General features: G+C 41.8%; 1 long non-coding RNA gene across 1 annotated transcript; it reads right to left on the bottom strand.

The window, feature by feature from the left end:
• Positions 1–16379: 16379 nt before the first annotated feature.
• Positions 16380–17682, bottom strand: LOC143017402 (uncharacterized). The gene is made up of 3 exons (XR_012965664.1): positions 17546–17682; positions 17105–17231; positions 16380–16819 (listed from the first exon to the last, which is right to left on the bottom strand). It is a non-coding gene; the product is annotated as an uncharacterized LOC143017402 (long non-coding RNA).
• Between the last annotated feature and the right edge of the window lie 271 nt (positions 17683–17953).

The raw sequence follows: 17953 nt of genomic DNA, 5'->3' as shown, positions 1-17953 counted from the left end.
AGCTAGGAACTAAGTGGAAGCGGTGTTTGAATCATTGTTTTTCTGGTGGGCCACAATTGATAAAAAATGGTGATTGGATGAACTACTTCTATTATGACCAACAGAGATTTGTCAATTACACACGGGATGCTGTAAAAGGGATGACTGAACAAATGGCCCGCACCACATTGATCACCTATCAAAATAGGATCGTTTTCGACATGATCTTAGCTGAAAAGGGGGTGTGTGTGCCACGTTTGGATCTGCATGTTGTACTTTCATCCCCAATAACACTTTCCCAGACGGTCCTGTCACCAAAGCCCTGGCAAGTGTGACGTCCCTGAGTCACGAGCTGAAAACTCAGGCATAGATGACTTCTTCTCTGACACCCTCGAGAAGCTATTCGGATCTTCGACGACCCTGATGTTCTTCCCCTGACCACAGTGGTTGTGAAATAAGGACTTCCTTTCTTTCTCTTCTCAGACTACCTCAGGATTACAAATGTTTATATTTGAAAGCACACATAAGCTTGCGCTTTTGTGCCAGCTAATAGAATAGATTTAGTACGAGGTGTTTAAATTACTGTGGGACGGGATTTATTGAATTGTATTTTCATGAGTTGTTTTCCAGGGTCTTGGAAGGTTTCAAGTTCCAGACCCTAACCGCGGGCCTGTACAATGCGTGGACGCCTACGTAGCGTCCCAAGAATGACCCTGGAACCAGAAGGCTAATGTTTACAAAATTATAGATATGATGAAATGCTCCGAACCGCTGGGGGTCCGATGGGTTGACCAGCCCCCTACCGGGCTGCAGAAGTTGATTTTTGTATTAATGAATGAATGATTGCAAAGTATTTTTCCATGAAGGAAGCAACTACTGTTAATTAAGGTGTCAAATGCATTGTATCTTTTAGATAGGTCATATGTACTGTTTGTATACATAGCACATGCACCGAATTTGTTTGTATGGGTCATGTACATTGCATTTTTATACCTTTTGAATTCTACTGGATGACAATGTGAATTCTGTTCATGTGATGAGCTGTCGGTTTAAACTGAGTGGATTGGTGAGTGCGGCAGGAGGCTTAGATTGTTTATCTCAAGTTTGATTCATTCTATGAATAGAATGAAAAGGGGGACTGTTGGAATATAACAAATAATGTCAATACACATATAACTAATCCAGTAACTGAAGTCAAGTAAACCAAATGGCTATCCCCGGGAAAGTTTGGAGATAATACACACAAGCATATACAGCGTCTGTCTCTCTCTTCAGGAGGGCTAGATAACACATATCTGCCAATAGGTGAAGGAGTCACTCTAATACACTTTATCAAAGCCTCAAACATCTGTGGCCAGGAAGAAGGAAGAGAGGGGGTTTGCATAGACGGGCAGTCAGGGGGAGCTTCTTCAGATCAAAGAGCTAATTACACTATACTATTGTTCTTTAATTTACACAAAGAGAATTCTACTTTCCCCCACAGACATCTGTTCATCCCTCAGATTTGAATCTTAGCGCTGCCCCTCTTGAAGCCGACTGACCAATAGATAACAGTTAAACTACATTGTCATCAGTGAATTAGAATATTATGTAGATGCCCTGTATATGCGGGATAAATAGGGCAGCACGGAGATATTTGATTGTCCTTCTTTGGTGCATGCCAGAGGTGGAACCAGCGCTGTCCAAGGTCTTATTCCAGTAAAGCTCTCCTGAAGATTCCAGTTCATCTTTGCCTCATCTTTTCCTCTTGATTCACCACAAACGAACACGCAGAAGAATATCAGAACGATTCTTCAATAATATGCATATCCAGCAGGATCTCGGCTTCATTCGGCAGCTCTCGTTCTACGCACATGCGCAGTTGCCCACTGACAGGTGACCACGTGCTTCGAAGTTTGAAGCGGTAAACCGTCAACCACACGGCGAGTGCTGCAGCTAAGTACTGTCACGGTAAGTTTCAGTTGGTTTTCTATGTGGCAAACTTATAGTCGTTAGCTTTGCCATATAATTTAAGTCTAGGTTTGGAGGTTAACTTTATGTTTAATGTTTATTTAGTGGCGTATTTTTGTTGTTGCTGCGGGTTGGTCCTTTGCAGTCATGTGAAAGCTGAAGCTAACCAGCCCTTCAAGCAATGTTGCTCGGTGTAAAACTCTGTAAGGATATTGTAACATTTAGGGATAACTTGAGTGTCAGCAAACACAGCGTGCCTATTAACGGTTGAAAAAGCAACCGTGCTTTTCTTTTTGGGACACTCTTCAACTCTACAAGCATGTAATTCATTCCTCAGCGCGTCGAGGGAACGCGCTGCTCTGCAATTCACCGCCATGCCGCTAGGGGGTGTGGCTGTGTGGTCATAGTCAAATCCTCGTTTTTTCTTCTGTAAAGTAAACAACAGTGAGACCCGGGCAAGACCCCCTCCCAGCCCCCCCCCCCCCCCCAACCCAACTTTTTCATTGAAAAAATAGTAATCCAGGCGAGTGTCATGCTTCAGCCAACTCTGTTTACCTGCGCACAGCTGATGGGATTGGCTACGGTTATCAGCTGTGGCCCACGTGACTTATCGTCATCCAAAATAGGAAGCAAAAGCATCATGGGAAATTGAGTCCTTATTTCTCATAACAGTAGAAAACAAAAAACTTAAATGAAAGAGAGTAGAGATGCATCTATCAACAATTTTCATTAAAGACAAAAATGGCAGTTTTTAAAAATTGCAACAAAAAAAGAAGAAAAAATCACAAACATTTTTGGAAAAACTTGCAAAAAATAAGGATATATATACAGTATATACATATATTCGCTGCTGATTAGTGCTGATGCCTCGAAGCCCAGAAAATGATATTCTGTACAGCCGTAATCTATGCTTGTGCTATGAGTTAATTACAGTTTAAATGATTGATTTTTTTGCTTCTTTTGTAGGTTTTTGAAGACACCTATCTATGCATTGGAAGTGTAAGTACTGCTTGTTTTCTTCTGAAAAGAGGGCTCAACTATTCAAGCACTACCGCTTAAAACATGGAAGCTACGCAAGAACTTCTCCAATTCCATGCCTCCACACAGATTGTCTGTGTTCATTTAAATCATTTAATGCCCTCAAAGTGCATTTAACAAGAAATCACTACCAAGAAGTACATGATGGACAGACGAGTGGAGCTGATGAAATCCCTGTGATATTCAATTGTCCTCTTTGCAATTTTGAAGAACCCTGCACAGAACTCATTTTTTTGTCCCATTTGCGCCAACATCTTAAAAATAAGGAAACTGTGAGGTGTCCATATGAAAACTGCATTTTTGAGAGCAATGTCTACTCAACATTTAATGCTCATAAATGCAAAGAACATCGGCTTCCCAATCAGAAGCGGTTGAAGCCTGACATTGCCATGCGCAGCACACCTCCTGATTCAGATCCAGGCGTGTCACAAGATGTGCAAGAAGTTGAGGATTTTTCTAGTGATCCTACAGACCAAGACAAAATGGCAGAAGCTCAAATCGAAAATTTGGATCATTTACAGCATCAACTTGAGCATAATGTAGCCTCACTCTTTCTTAAACTGCAGGCAGTCTTGCATTTATCTGACATGGCAGTACAGGAGGTAATTCAACAACTAAATCAGCTTGTTCTTCTCTCAGAGCCCCTTTTGCGTAGTGCCATTCAGCAAATTTCTCAATGAACATGGTGTCAGTGACAATTCAGTCGTGAGAAAGATTGTAAATGCTGTCAAAGAGAATAACTTGTTCTTGAAAATGACTGATGCTGGCCAGTCACTCTCCACAGCCAGTAGAAGAGAGTCATATTTTCAGAGGGAATTTCCTACGGTCATGCCAGTTGAATACAAGCTCGAAAAAGACTTACAATCACTCTCTTATGTGCCAATTCTAAAAATGTTACAAAAACTGTTAAACAGAGCTGATGTTCTAGATAAAATTCTTACACATGAGTGCACTGTTGATGGATACAACACTTACAGAGATGGCACTCACTATCGCGGGAATTCTTTTTTTAAGACTGAGACCTTAAGGATTGTGCTTGGCCTTTACATTGATGAGTTTGAGATAGCCAACCCTCTGGGCACTTCCAAAAAGAAACACAAACTGTGTGGTATTTATTGGGTTCTTGCTAATCTTCCCTCAAAACATCGCTCCTGTCTTCACTCTATCCAGCTAGCAATATTATGCAGAGCAAGTGCAATCAAACAACATGGCTATGCAGCTCTCCTTCACCCACTTCTTCAAGACCTGGTCACTCTTGAAAAACACGGTGTCTATGTTGAGCAGTTAGGTGAGTGTGTGAAAGGAACTGTGCTCTATGTGTCAGCTGATAACCTAGGTGCTCATTCTTTTGCTGGTTTTCACGAGAGTTTCACAGTGCAGCACCCCTGACATCCAGCAAAGAGAGGTCCGATCCGGAGCATTTGAGTGTAGAACCAGCCAGGATCATGACAGGCAAGTTTCTGAAGTTTTAGAGAATCCAAATCTGGTGAAAGAGTATGGCGTGAAAGGTCCTTGTGTTTTGAGCGACAATTTGGAACATTTCCACACTGTCAGTGGGTTTCCACCTGACATAATGCATGACCTCTTGGAAGGTATCATCCCTGTTGAGATGTCTCTGTGCATTTATGACTTGATCTCCAAGAAGTACATCACCCTTGAGTCCTTGAACAAAGTCATCAAACATTTTCCTTACAAATTCACAGACAGAACTGATCAGCCCCAGATTGTCCCTGCCACATTTGCTTCTAGAGGTACGATTGGCGGTAACGCCCATGAAAACTGGGCACTCACAAGACTTCTCCCACTGATGATTGGTTTCGATGTCCCAGAGAATGATCCAACATGGGAAATTTTAATGCTTTTGAAGGACATCTTAGAACTGTCAGCATCATTTAGACCAGGGGTGTCAAAGTAAAATATACAGAGGGCCATAAAACTACATTTGCTACAAGTCGAGGGCCGGACTGGTTCAATGTTTATTAAAACATATTGAAATGATTGCACATAGCCTATTGAACCAAGACCTCACACAGTGTATATTATTGAATCATTTAATGAATCAAGCAATATTTTCTTATGGCTCTGTCAGTAATGTCAACAGAAACATTTTTCAACAGGCAAACAGCAACCAAGTAAATTTCCTTCAAAAACAAAATATGTTCCTTAACAAGATAACAAGATAACAAGATAAATGCAGAAATGAAATTGCATGCATTATGAACCCAAAATGCATTATTGTACTGGTCTATGATCCTCACCAATCACTGCTTTCAAATAGTAAAATGAGAAAATAGTAACAAATGTAAACATTTAACTGAATTAAAAACTGAAAATACGTTAACGCTCTGTGATGCTCACTTGTCTGAGGCTGAGCCTGAAACTTGGTGGTGTTTCATCTTTTGTACAATTTCATCAATGTTCGGGGTCAGGCTCTGACTTGAGGAAATCCTCAGGATTGAATGAAGGTGTTCATCAGTAAGCTGGCTCCTATGTGATGTTTTGTTAAGCTTCATCAAAGAGAACAGTTGTTCACACAGGTATGTGCTGCCAAACATAGAGAGCGTCTGAGCCGCTTGGATGCGCAGCTGGGGCATTGTGTCGGGGATGAAACATGCAAACTCAGCAGCGCCCACTCTCATATTTTTCCTTCAGTGCGTCATCACACTGGAGCTCAATCAACTCCATTTGTAGGTTTGGTGGTGCGCTTTCCATGTCAACTGCAAAAGGATTGCTGAGCAGTTCAAACCTGCTTTTTTGGGCTTCAAAGTCAGCAAATCGGCGTCGGAAGTCGGCGGCAAGTACGCTGAGTTTATCAGCAAACTGTGCACTCGGGAAAACAGCGGTTGAGAGCTTCTCTTTCATGGTCTGGCAGCTCGGAAAGTGGCTCAAGTTTTCTTTTCCGCATCTGCGTCTCCCACAGACTCAGCTTGAGTTTAAACGCCCTCACTGTACTGAACATGTCAGAGATGATGCGCCCCCGTCCCTGCAGCTGCAGGTTCATTACATTAAGATGGCTCGTGATGTCGCACAGAAACGCCACTTCACACTGGAACTTCTCATCTTGGAGCGCTGTAGTGTCTTTCCCTTTGCTTTCCATGAACTGACAGATCTCCTCACGCAGCTCGAAACACCTTTTCAGCACCTTTCCCTGGCTTAGCCATCGCACCTCTGTGTCATAAGGCAAGTCACCATACTCTGTATTTAACTCGCCCAGAAATGCCTTGAACTGGCGGTGATTTAAACCTCTGGCTCTAATGAAGTTAACTGCTCGTGTTATGGTGCTCATTACATCTTCCATTTTCAATGCTTTGCCACACAACGACTCCTGGTGTATTATGCAGTGATAAACTGTCAGCTCACCGGTGACGTTTTCCTCCCGCATCCTCTCACGGATCCTTGCCACCAATCCACTCTTGTGCCCGCACATCGCGGGTGCTCCGTCTGTAGTCAGTCCCACAAGTTTATCCCAACGCAGCCCCATTTCATTTACACATCTGGATACCTCTTCATACAGATCTTGTCCTGTAGTTGTGCCATGCATTGGACGTAATCCCAAAAACTCTTCAGTTAAGCACAGGCTGGAGTCCACGCTGCGGATGCAAATCGACAGCTGGGCAATGTCAGATGTGTCTGTGCTCTCATCCACAGCAAGGGAATATGCGATGAAATCTTTTCCCTTTCCCACAAGCTGTTGTTTTAGATTGGCGGAAAGCTGGTCTACACGTTCAGCAATGGTGTTTCTGCTCAGGCTCACGTTTAAAAATAGTTGCCTTTTGTCCGGGCACACGGCGTCACACACTTTAAGCATACAGTTTTTAATAAACTCTCCCTCGGTAAATGGCCGGGCTGATTTTGCGACGTCTTCTGCCACAATAAAACTGGCCTTGACCGCAGCCTCGCTTTGTGATTTGGCTGTTGTGAACAGAGCCTGCAGGGACTTGAGACCTCTTTTTAATTCTTCTACCTTCTGTAGTTTTTGTTCTGTGTCCATATTCTTGTATTTGTCTTTGTCTTTGTGTTTCTGAGACGTTTCATAGTGATTATATTCTTTCATTACAGCGACACTTTCTCCACACAGAAGACACACGGGTTGGCCTTTTACCTCCGTGAACATGTATTCTGCCTCCCACCTTTCTTGAAACCCCCTGTTCTCAGCGTCCACCATTCGTTTAGCCATTTTTGTGGAGAGGGGTACCTGCAACTGTTTTGATTGCTGATGAATGATGAAGCGCTGAATAATGCTGCAGTGTGTTCGCGGGCTTTCGCTCGCGGTGCATTGTGGGGAATGTAGTGTTATGCTGGTGCGTGCAAAACACCAGCGGGCAGCCGCGGGCCGGTTCTAATAGTAATTAAATATCATCCCGGGGGCCATAGATAATTCATTTGCGGGCCAGATCTGGCCCGCGGGCCTTGAGTTTGACATATGTGATTTAGACTAACAGAAGATTCTCTTGATTTCCTTGATGCAAAGATCTCAGAGCACAGAGGTTTACTTTTAACAGTATTTCCTCACTTCACATTGCGCCCAAAGCACCACTTTGTGGAACATTATCCACAGTTGATGAGGATGTATGGGCCGCTCAGAGATATGTGGACAATGCGCTTTGAAGGAAAGCATACATTTTTCAAGCAAGTCATTCGCAACACAAAAAACTTCAAAAATGTCCCACAAACTCTGGCTGTCCGGCATCAAAGAATGATGGCATACCATGTGGACTCCTCCTCATTTTTCAAGCCATCCATCCAAATGGACAAGGTGTCACTTTCTTTGGTTTCATCTTTACCTGAGAATATTCAGAACTTGTTGAAACAGAGGTATGCATCTCAGAACACTGTCCTCGTAGCATCATCTGTGAGTGTTGATGCATCAAATACAGTTCAGACATGATTGTGTGTTGGTGCTTGTTCATGCCTACCTGATTTTAGGCAAATTCACAACATCCTTGTCATTAACAGTGATGTTTTGTTTCTGTGCAAACATATGACATCATGGTATAATGAGCATCTGCGTTCTTATGAGCTATGCAGTCATGTGTCATCAATGTCAGTCAACATGCTCTCTGATCTAAATGACCCCTTTCCTCTGGCAGCCTACAGAATCAGGGGCAGAACGTTTGTTACCCTTAAACACTATATTTTATGCTGATTGGATGCTGAAGATTTTGATGTCACTTGATTTTGATGTCAAGTGTCATAACTGATTTTTTTATTGTATTTTTTTTTAATCCTCTGTAGAATCACAACCAACAATTGAGAAGAGGACTACACTAAGGATAATTGTCAATGACAATGACATCAGGAAAATTACACTCTCTGCGAAACCACATACACTTGACTCTCTTTTTGAACAGCTTGAGGAGAAGCTGGAGCTTCAGTATAAATTCTCCATCCAGTATGAAGATCCTGATTTCAATAATGCCCTCGTCAACCTCACTGACATTACTGACCTGCCTGACAAACCCACCCTTAAGATAATCGCTCTGGTTCCAACCCCCACACCAAGTACAGCCAGCACGGATGACACAGAGATCCTCTCTCCCTCCCCTGAAAGTCGGTCATCTACTCGATCTCCATGGCCAGACACTTTCGAAATTCCTTATTTTCCTGTGAATATCGAGTACAGATTACGCCAGGGAAATCTTCGGTATATGACAGACAAGACATATCTACAAGTACCCAGGGACATGAAGCACGAGATACTTGAAAAGCTTGCAGAGGCAATTTACAGCTTCAAGGCATATCCCAGTGATCAAGAATTCAATGATGTTGCAACTGCACTGATTCAAAAACATCCATGTCTCATTGAGCCAGGTTCTGTCAATGGATGTAACGGATGGAAAAATAGTATTAAGTTCAAAATGGGCAACTACCGGACCAAACTGCGTCAAGCTGGATGTACAGATGTGGCCGTAAATGAAAGGAAAAGAAAAGGCCAAGCTTCTCAAACAAGCATCAAGAAGATGCTTGTTGAAGATGAGACCAGTATAAGATGGTGAAGATGAGACCAGTATAGAGTCCAAACGAAAGGAACTTGTAGAGGAGATGAGGAAACGGTAGCCAATGAGGAAACGGTATCCAATGAGGAAACGGTATCCAACTGCTGCTCTGATAACCAAAAACATGGACTCTACTTTAGCCTTGAGAAGACAAGAGTTGGTGAACTTGGAGCCTCCAGTGAAGGACATAATGGAAAGGTGGCCAGCACTCTTTACAGAGGGTCAGGTAATTTAAAACTCTTCCTGTCTTTTATGCATTAATTTTTTTATTTCTCATATAATTCATTGTTTGTCACATCTTTTATTAACTTACAGAATTAGCTTTGGCGTCCTGCTAGTGAAAAGTAGTCCTAAGAGGTCCAATATCACTATATCTTAAATATTAATTTGTCATACTTTTCCTTCAGATTGTGGCAGAGTTCCGTCGCCTGTCCAGCAAAAACCTAAATACAGAATTCTTCAAAGAACTTGACAAATACATCCCTCGCTTCTTTGAGATTTTCAAGAGCAAAGGGGGAAGTGTTTGCCAGAAACTTCAGAAATATCTGCAACAAGTCAGACCAGAGGTAAGTTTTTTTTTTTATCATGTGGGGAACAAAATACACAACCCCATTGTGTGTGCAGAGCTATTAATTGATTGTTCTTTACCACAGGAGTGATGTGTGTTTGACATGATTTTTCAGAGTACAGATATGACTGCGAAGCGAACAGCAGTCCTCCATGGCCTTCCTGTGATCCTTGGAGAGGAGAACACAGACTTCTTCAAGACATGCTTTGTAAGTCGTCTTTATTACAATTTACACCACAGGTTCATTCTGTTTAATTCTGCTCCTTATGTTACTTTGATAGCTTTAGTTTTAGTTACTGTTCTACCCCTCAGCCTGAATCAGTGCTACTGTACTTCTTACGTGATGCACTGATGACCTATCCCCAATCAGAACACTTTTGGTGGTATCTGCTGTCTTTCAAAAAATTTCAGTCGCAGTTCTCTAGAGGGGGTCTACTGATATCTCTTATGACCGTATGAAGTGCAACGTAGTTAGACGTTAAATGTTATGAACTTTCCCTTGCAACAACATCAACACTTGTATATCGGTGATGCTCTTGGGAAATGCGCTCGCTATACTGTCACAGGAGGCTGATGAGTGGACTGCCATAGGTGTGACAGCTGCAAAGTGTACACATTCCTGTACTACACTGGTAGTTTACTCATCAGCCTCCTGTGGTAGTAGCAAGTGCATTGCCCAGAAGCCGCAGTGATGAAGTGTTATGTTGTACTTTTAGTGGCTGTCTTGTGTTTTCTGCCATAGAAATTCAAGTTGACATCTGATATGTAATTTGGTGTTATTGCTGCTATTGTTGTTAGGACTGTGAAGACCCAGACATGTCTCACACCCCCATTGGGATCCTGACCATCATTCCTGAAGACAGACAGGCCTCCCCTGACTCACTGCACCTCGAGTCTTCAGGTACTGCAATTATTTTGGAAGGAAGAATTGTCATGAATGACCTTGGAAATCTTCCACATGCCATGTGCCTGCTCTTTGGACTTACTTACGCTCTGAATTTGGAGTACCCTCAACAACTGAAGTACACCTTTGTAGGGGCATATACCAGTTCTAAGACTTGAAAATGTTCAGCCTAAATTCAGTTTAAAAGCCTGCTGCCACATGGCTGAAACATGCGGCCTTTTTTCCACAAAACAAGGAGACAAAGTAGTGTTGTAGTTGATCAACCCCCTTTTCACACCTTGATGTGAAGATGTCAGAGAATCAGCTACCACGACATTGGCCAGAATGTTAACTCTTGCCTGTGAGGTCATTTGCAGCATAAAAAGCCCAGCAGGCCCACTAAGAAACCCCTTCTCCCCTTCACCTCCAGCCCTTCACCTTCACCCTTCCCCTCTTCCACACAAACCTTCCACAGAAACGGCTCCTCTCCAGGAAGGCTCCCTTTATCAACTCAAGGGAGGAAGGAGACCTAAGAACTTGCCCTGGATGCTCCAATCCAGTGAACCCAGACTTCTCAGTTTTTCAGCTAATGGCCTCCAGCTCAACTCCAAGCAGAAAGGAGACGCAAGAAACTCAAGAATGTGCCCTGGATTTTCCCAATTCAGCGAACCCAAGATTCCTCTCTGTGCTGCTGCTCTACCGCTGAAGACGTCAAGAGATCTCTCTCTCCCTGAACAAAGGCCCAAACTTTGTTTCAGTGAACACCTTTTTCTCTCTCTAAACCCGTGGAGATCCCCTTTGGTTTGCTCGACCTGAATCCTGATTTCACCCGAGGAAAGAAGCGTTTCCTCCTGCTTTCTTCCAATTCCCCCGTCGACCAACTACCAGGCCTTCCCACTGGGACCAGGAAAATCAAGGACTTGCAGACTGGCCCTATGATCAACTCATCAGCGCCTGAATCTGTTTAGACCCACGACCCAACTGGATCTCCAACACAACGGACTGCTCGACTACCTCTACGGTGAATTACCACACGGACGTAATTCCACCAAGTAAGGCTTAGACGTCTGGGCAGACAAAGAGTTAGGAAGTGATATTATGTGCATTAGATATAGGATACCATGTGTTCTTGACTAAGCTTAATATTACAAGTGTGTTTCTTTCTTCTTCTACCCCATCTTCTGCCGTGTCGAGGGGCGGAGCACACTCTCACACACACGCACGCACCAGCACACACCCACATATAGGGAAGCTAGGAAGAAAGCCGCCATCTTGGGACCCCTCCCATTCACATGTGTTTAGCCGCCATTGCTACTAGTGGGCGTGTTATAACTCCGCCACTTCCTGTGCATCATTCCTTCTCACACGCACACACACACTCCAGTTTTGTCTTCCTTGCATTCAAATCAGTTGTTGCCTGAACTTCTTGACATTGTTTATGTTTCCGGTTTGTTTTATTGATAGTAATGACCTTAGTTATTATTGTGAGTAAATAAATCTTTTCATATCTTAACAAGAAGTGTCTGAAATTGTTTGCTCTGAATGTTTGTATGATTATCAGCCTCTACGCGCGTCAAGTCTCACCCTTCTAGACTGATTTCGAGAGCAAAACTAATCTTTAAATTATTCCCGTTTTATTAATTTATTAATTAATCTGATAAATTTAATTGATAATTACGACTTATGGTGAATCTTTAAGGTTAGGTCAATTATCTGCTATCTTGGTTCCCTGTGCCAACAAACAGGGTGGTGCCCTGAGGACTTTAATTTATTAAAGTTATTAATTAATTATTTTATTTTTATTTTCTTTTATTTCATTTTTGATAGCAATCTTTGATAAAGCAATATCACCTACACCTTCGACTTCATGCAAAGGGTGCTTCTCTCACTTGGACATAAATCCCTAAAACCAAAAATACAATCACTCAAAAATCTTTTGATGCAGTGAGTGAATGTGTTCATGATGTGAATGTGATGTGACATTATGGGTCACATTGATACCTTTACCCTAATTGAAAAAGTGATTTTTTTTTTTTTTTTTTTTTTTTTGTGTGGGAGGGAGCCTCATCGCACTCTCAGTGTCATTTTTTTCTGAAAAAGTCTAGTTAGTGTTTATATTGCATACAAAGTGAGAACCCCTGTATTTAAAAGTTAAACTTTATTAGTTTTCAGCCTGGACCCTTTTCTATTTGTGTTCAGAACAACAAAACTTTTACCTTTACCCTTATTGGAAAAGTGTTTTTTATTTCTATTTATTTTGTCTTTTTGTGGGAGGGAGCCTCATTGCACTTAAAGTGTCATTTTTATTTCTGAAAAGTCTAGTGTTTATTTTACATACAAAGTGAGAACCCCTGTAATTTGTGTTCAGAACAACAAAACTTTAATAATTAAACTTTGTTTTCCATTCAAACTGTTGTCTGTTGTCCCTTCGTTTCAATAACTTATCACTTTTGGTTCAGCTTACTTGAACATACCAAGGCAATCGGTTTCCTGATATTTTGCTAGTAATGTGAACGCTTAAACTTGTACTGATAACTTATTTTTATGAGTACTGCTTAATTAACGTAACTCACATGTTTAAGTAGTCAACATTGACATTTTATAGTCAACCTAACTAATGATTTTGAGTTAACTATACTCAAACTTTACTGCCATTGTATGAGTTGTCTGAATTTATATTTTTATAGTTAACCCAATTAATGATTTTGAGTTAACTTCACTCAAGTTTACTGCCATTATCTGAGTTGTCTAAACAGTTATTTTCAGCTATAACACCTTAAAATGAATTAGCTACTTTACTTGGAGGTTTTGAGGCAATGGGTTTCCTGACTTTTTTTTAAGTAAATCAAACTTATTACAATTTACAGTGTAGTGGGTAAGATTCAGAGCTCACACCCCAGTGACCTCGGTTCGATTCCCAATCAGGGAAGATTTCCTCTATTGAATTTCTCTGCTAGATTAATAAAGTATTTATCTAGCTTCCTTCTCTGTTTGACTCTGCAACATTGTTTGTAAAAACAAAAAAATACAGACCTTAAATAAGCTTTTAACGAAATATTTCCTTTTGGCTTGCAGTTCCTAAGCAAGCAGTGGATGAGGCAGTGGTCAACATGATCATCAAAGACTGCCAGCCACTCAGCTTGGTTGAAAATGAGGGATTCAGGGAGCTCTTGAAGCTCATCATACCCTCGTATGTTCTACCAAGCAGGAAGGTATGTTTAAGAAAGGTTATTATTATGTTTTTGTACTATATAACTATATTTTGGTATAAGAATATTTGTATGGTTATTTTCAGACCATCAAGGATTTGGTGAGCCAGAGGTATGAGGAGGAAAAGGAGAAAACAAAAAAGGACCTCCAGAGCGCCGTTGCTGTTAGTTTAACAGCTGATATGTGGACATCCATGAATATGGAGGCATATCTAGCGGTTACTTGCCACTATGTGGACAAAGAAAGCCATGAACTCCATACGTCAGTCTTGGGAGTGCAGCATTTTCCTCAAAAACACACTGCTGAAAACATGGCCACAGTTAAAAAGAGCCTCATGGAGGAGTGGGGCATAGCTGCAAAGGTCAGGTGTCTTGTCACTGATGCAGCAGCAAACATGATTTCATGTGCTCGGATGCTGCAAATACGCCATACCATTTGTATAGCCCATGCCATGAATTTAATTGTGAGGAAATCATGTGATCAGGTCGAAACACTTACAGAAATACGCAACAAAACACGACAAATAGTGACGTACTTTCGATCGAGCACTACTGCCAAAGAGAAGCTCACTCAAATACAGCAGCAGCTGGGAACACCGGTCCATAAATTAATCAATGAGGTGCCAACAAGATGGAACAGCACCTACCACATGTTTGAAAGAATGGCTGAGCAGTCTGGGTGTCACTGGCCTCATTAAAAACGGACATCACTCCACTGACTACGGAAGACTGTGAATCCATTGAAGAGATGCTCAGGGTGCTTGCTCCTTTTGACCAAGCCACAACTGAACTGTCTGAGGAAAAAAGAGTCTCTGGGTCAAAGGTTATTCCTATGCTGAAAATGGTCCACGTTAAGCTTCAACGTCAAGCCTCAATGGTGACAAAAACAGCTGCTCAACAGCTTGCAGAAAATCTGAGAAAGCGGCTAACCGAATGCATCTGTAACATGGAATCACTCAGTGTGATGACACTGGCAACACTTTTGGATCCTAGGTTCAAAACAATTGGATTCGTCAGCACACTGAAGGCAACTGAAGCTGTCAAAAGACTGAAGTTGGAGTGTGCTGACCAAATGAGGAGCCAAGAGCCTGACCCAGCAGAAGAAGGGCCTAGCTCTTCACATGGATCAGAACCCAGTTCAGGTATGAAAACACATTTCTTTGTTTATTTGTATATTTCTGTGGCACTTTGTCATGTGATAATATACTTATGATTATTATTATTATTATTATTTTTTAGGGCACAATCTCTGGGAAACATTCGACATGGAGGTTGAGGAGAACAAGAGGACCTCTAACGCGACAGCTGATTCGATACTAGAAGTCCAACGCTACCTGGCAGAAAGCAACATACCAAGAAAACAAGACCCATTACAATATTGGAAGAACAACGAGAAAACTTATCCACACCTTCATGAACTTGCATTTAAATGTCTCTGCTCACCATGTTCATCTGTGCCATGTGAGAGAGTATTTTCTAAGGCGGGGGAACTGGTGTCAAAGAGGAGAAATCGCCTTGGAGCAAAGACACTTCAAAAACTGTTGCTCCTCAATAAAAATGCATAAACAAATCACTTCTTTTCTCAAGTATTTTATTTCATATGATTGAACAGTTAAGTTAACAAAATTGTGTACATAAGTCACAAATTGTAACTCTGAATTGTAACTCAAATTTGCTGTATTTTACATACCAACTCAGTTTAGCATTTACACAAACAAGGAATTTCTTTACCTGCAATGATTTTCTAACAACTACAGGGGGCACTATTGGGTGACCGGCGCAGTATCAATACAGTGCCGACACAGTTTGTGTAGTGTGTCAATACACTCCTTGAGGTATCATCATCCCATCACTACTAGCCCATAACCTGTTAAACAGAGCTTAACTAGATACCGGCCAGCAAGAGAGGAATAAACATGCTGGGAGGCAGGTTGCGGTTCAAATAATGAATCAATGGTTTATTGGTACAGGTGGACTTTAAATAGGCATCACATGGCATGGTCACATGACACAACACACCTGAGAGGAATCCAGGAATAATTGGGAACACACTCATTACCAATCAATCAATTTTACCATTTAATTTAACTACCAAGATTTCGTGAAGAAGGGACAAACTTTGCAGTCGCATAGGGTCATTGCAGCTTTTAGGAAAAATCCAAATTTACAAGATTTATTAATTAGAGCCGCAATTAAACCCATAGAGAATAAAACAAACAAAAAGGAACAAATATACAAACGGTTGAATTGGATTAAAAATAAACACACACAAGAGGTGTACAAGACATGCCCATATGGCAGTCTAAAATCCAAAAATTGTGTATATTTACTTACCTGTGATTTATGTGGCTCTCATTGCGAAACGGGCAATCCCCTTTCCACCAGAGGGTTAGGAGACACAAGTACAATGTCCGGAGCCTGATGGAGACCAGGACCCCGTTAGTGCAACACCTAAAACGGCACGGATGGGATTCAGTGCATGTAACAGTTTTACAGCAGAATCCCCATTGGACCGCCCCACAAAGGAGGAGACAGGAGAGGATCTGGATTTCCAGATTATCAACATTATGGCCTACAGGCCTCAATGAGAAGTGAGTGCTGGTTTGGGCCTGTGGCATTGATGGAGTGTGCACCGGGTTGCCATGAGACCATGTCTCTACCGCAACCCAACCCTTATCCCTTTACCTAACCCTAACCCAAATTCTAGACACATTTCTGTTTGAAAATTAAATACTGAAAGGGACCAGGTGTTTTTGTCAAACTTTTATTTATTTATTCGAACAAAAATATACTGTATTAGCTTAATAAATTACTCGGTTCATGGCTCTCAACTTTTTGGTGTGTGGAGCGTCTTGTAACAGTCATTCTGAGTTGGCCATGGTCAGTTTGCTCCTTTCACAACAGGAAGAGGACCTGAGCCCTTCTGCAGTGTTGCCAATTGAACAACAAATACAATTAAAAATATAATAATACCTCCACCTGCTTCAGAACAAACTCATTAAATACCCGCCCCACTACAAAAGTACAGAGTTACTTTAGGCACTTCAGGTAATCCTCATGGGAAAAAAAGACGAAGATCTTTCTCCAGCAGGGGAGCCGTTATCTCAGGCAAGGCACTGGGCTGGGCTGGGCTGGAGAGCAGTGTGTCCAGTTTCTCTTCTTTACTTTGGTTGTCAAACTTTAATCTGTTTAGTATCTGACAGACAGGAACAAGAAGTGAGTGTTAACAAACCTCCCACACCCACACCCACACACATAACACACACTAACACTGCTCAGTTACAGGTCACATGTTTCTGCTCAGGTTATTTCTGATGTATCCGAGTCGGGGGGGGGGGGGGCTTAGATACCAATCTAAGCACTTCAGAGGTGGGTGTTGCCATCAACTTACTTAATTACTTTGTATGAAAAGCTAGTGTTGCAAAGTAGCTTCCTAGACCACCAGGGCTGTAGAGTTATTAAGGAGAAAATGTCAACATACCTGGGGTATTCTCACGGGTATCTGCCGATTCTTCATCGCCACCATGCCGAGCTCTATAATGCCTCAGCATTGATGAAGTGCTCTTATTGATGTAAGATAGCTCTGTAGAACAGAGCCGACACTTCACCTACAATGACATAAAAACTTAATTTATCTGAAAACAATTCAAACCACTTACCAGAACAGAGTAAAAACTAAGGTGGCGCACTGCATTCACTTGTCAAAGAAAAAATGACAATGACGTAGGGTATCTATCAGGATCTCGTAATAACAAGATAATATGAATAAAGCAACTGTAAGGCTCTTTCACTGACTATCATATGTATCACAGGTGACGTTGCATTCACTTGATAAAGTGAATGCAATGCGCCACCCAAAAAACATATGGTATATAATGGAAAAACTAACAGTAAACAGTGCTCAAAGGAGAAAAAGATTGACCTTGTTTGGCGTCAGAAGATCAAAATTATTCCACACTGGGGAAAACTTCCTTGAACGATCCATTATCACGCAACAGCAAAACTCCATCCAACAAACCCACGACATGTTGATGCAGTTTGCTTCCTTATAAACACACTTTGGCGTGACAAATTCAAACGATACACTTCCTGTATCGGTCATGTGATTAGTTCTACACGCAATACACGCACCAATACGGGGTTTCACTCTTGGGCTCTCGGCACAGTGCTGACGCGCCAGTGTTGCTCGTCCCATCACTATGGGCTAGTGATGGGTAGATGAGGCGTCATGATGCGTTTCGACACATTGCCAAACTATTGATACTGCGTCGATACTGCGTCACTGAGTGAATACTGACACCTGCTGGACATTAAAAATCCCTACAGGCAA

This window comes from Genypterus blacodes, unplaced genomic scaffold, assembly GCF_046128005.1.
Source record: "Genypterus blacodes isolate CSIRO-AG114 ecotype Tasmania unplaced genomic scaffold, CSIRO-AGI_Gbla_v1 ptg000282l_1, whole genome shotgun sequence".
In the NCBI taxonomy this organism is placed as follows: domain Eukaryota; kingdom Metazoa; phylum Chordata; class Actinopteri; order Ophidiiformes; family Ophidiidae; genus Genypterus; species Genypterus blacodes.
This window is presented reverse-complemented; position numbering and strand designations above follow the sequence as displayed.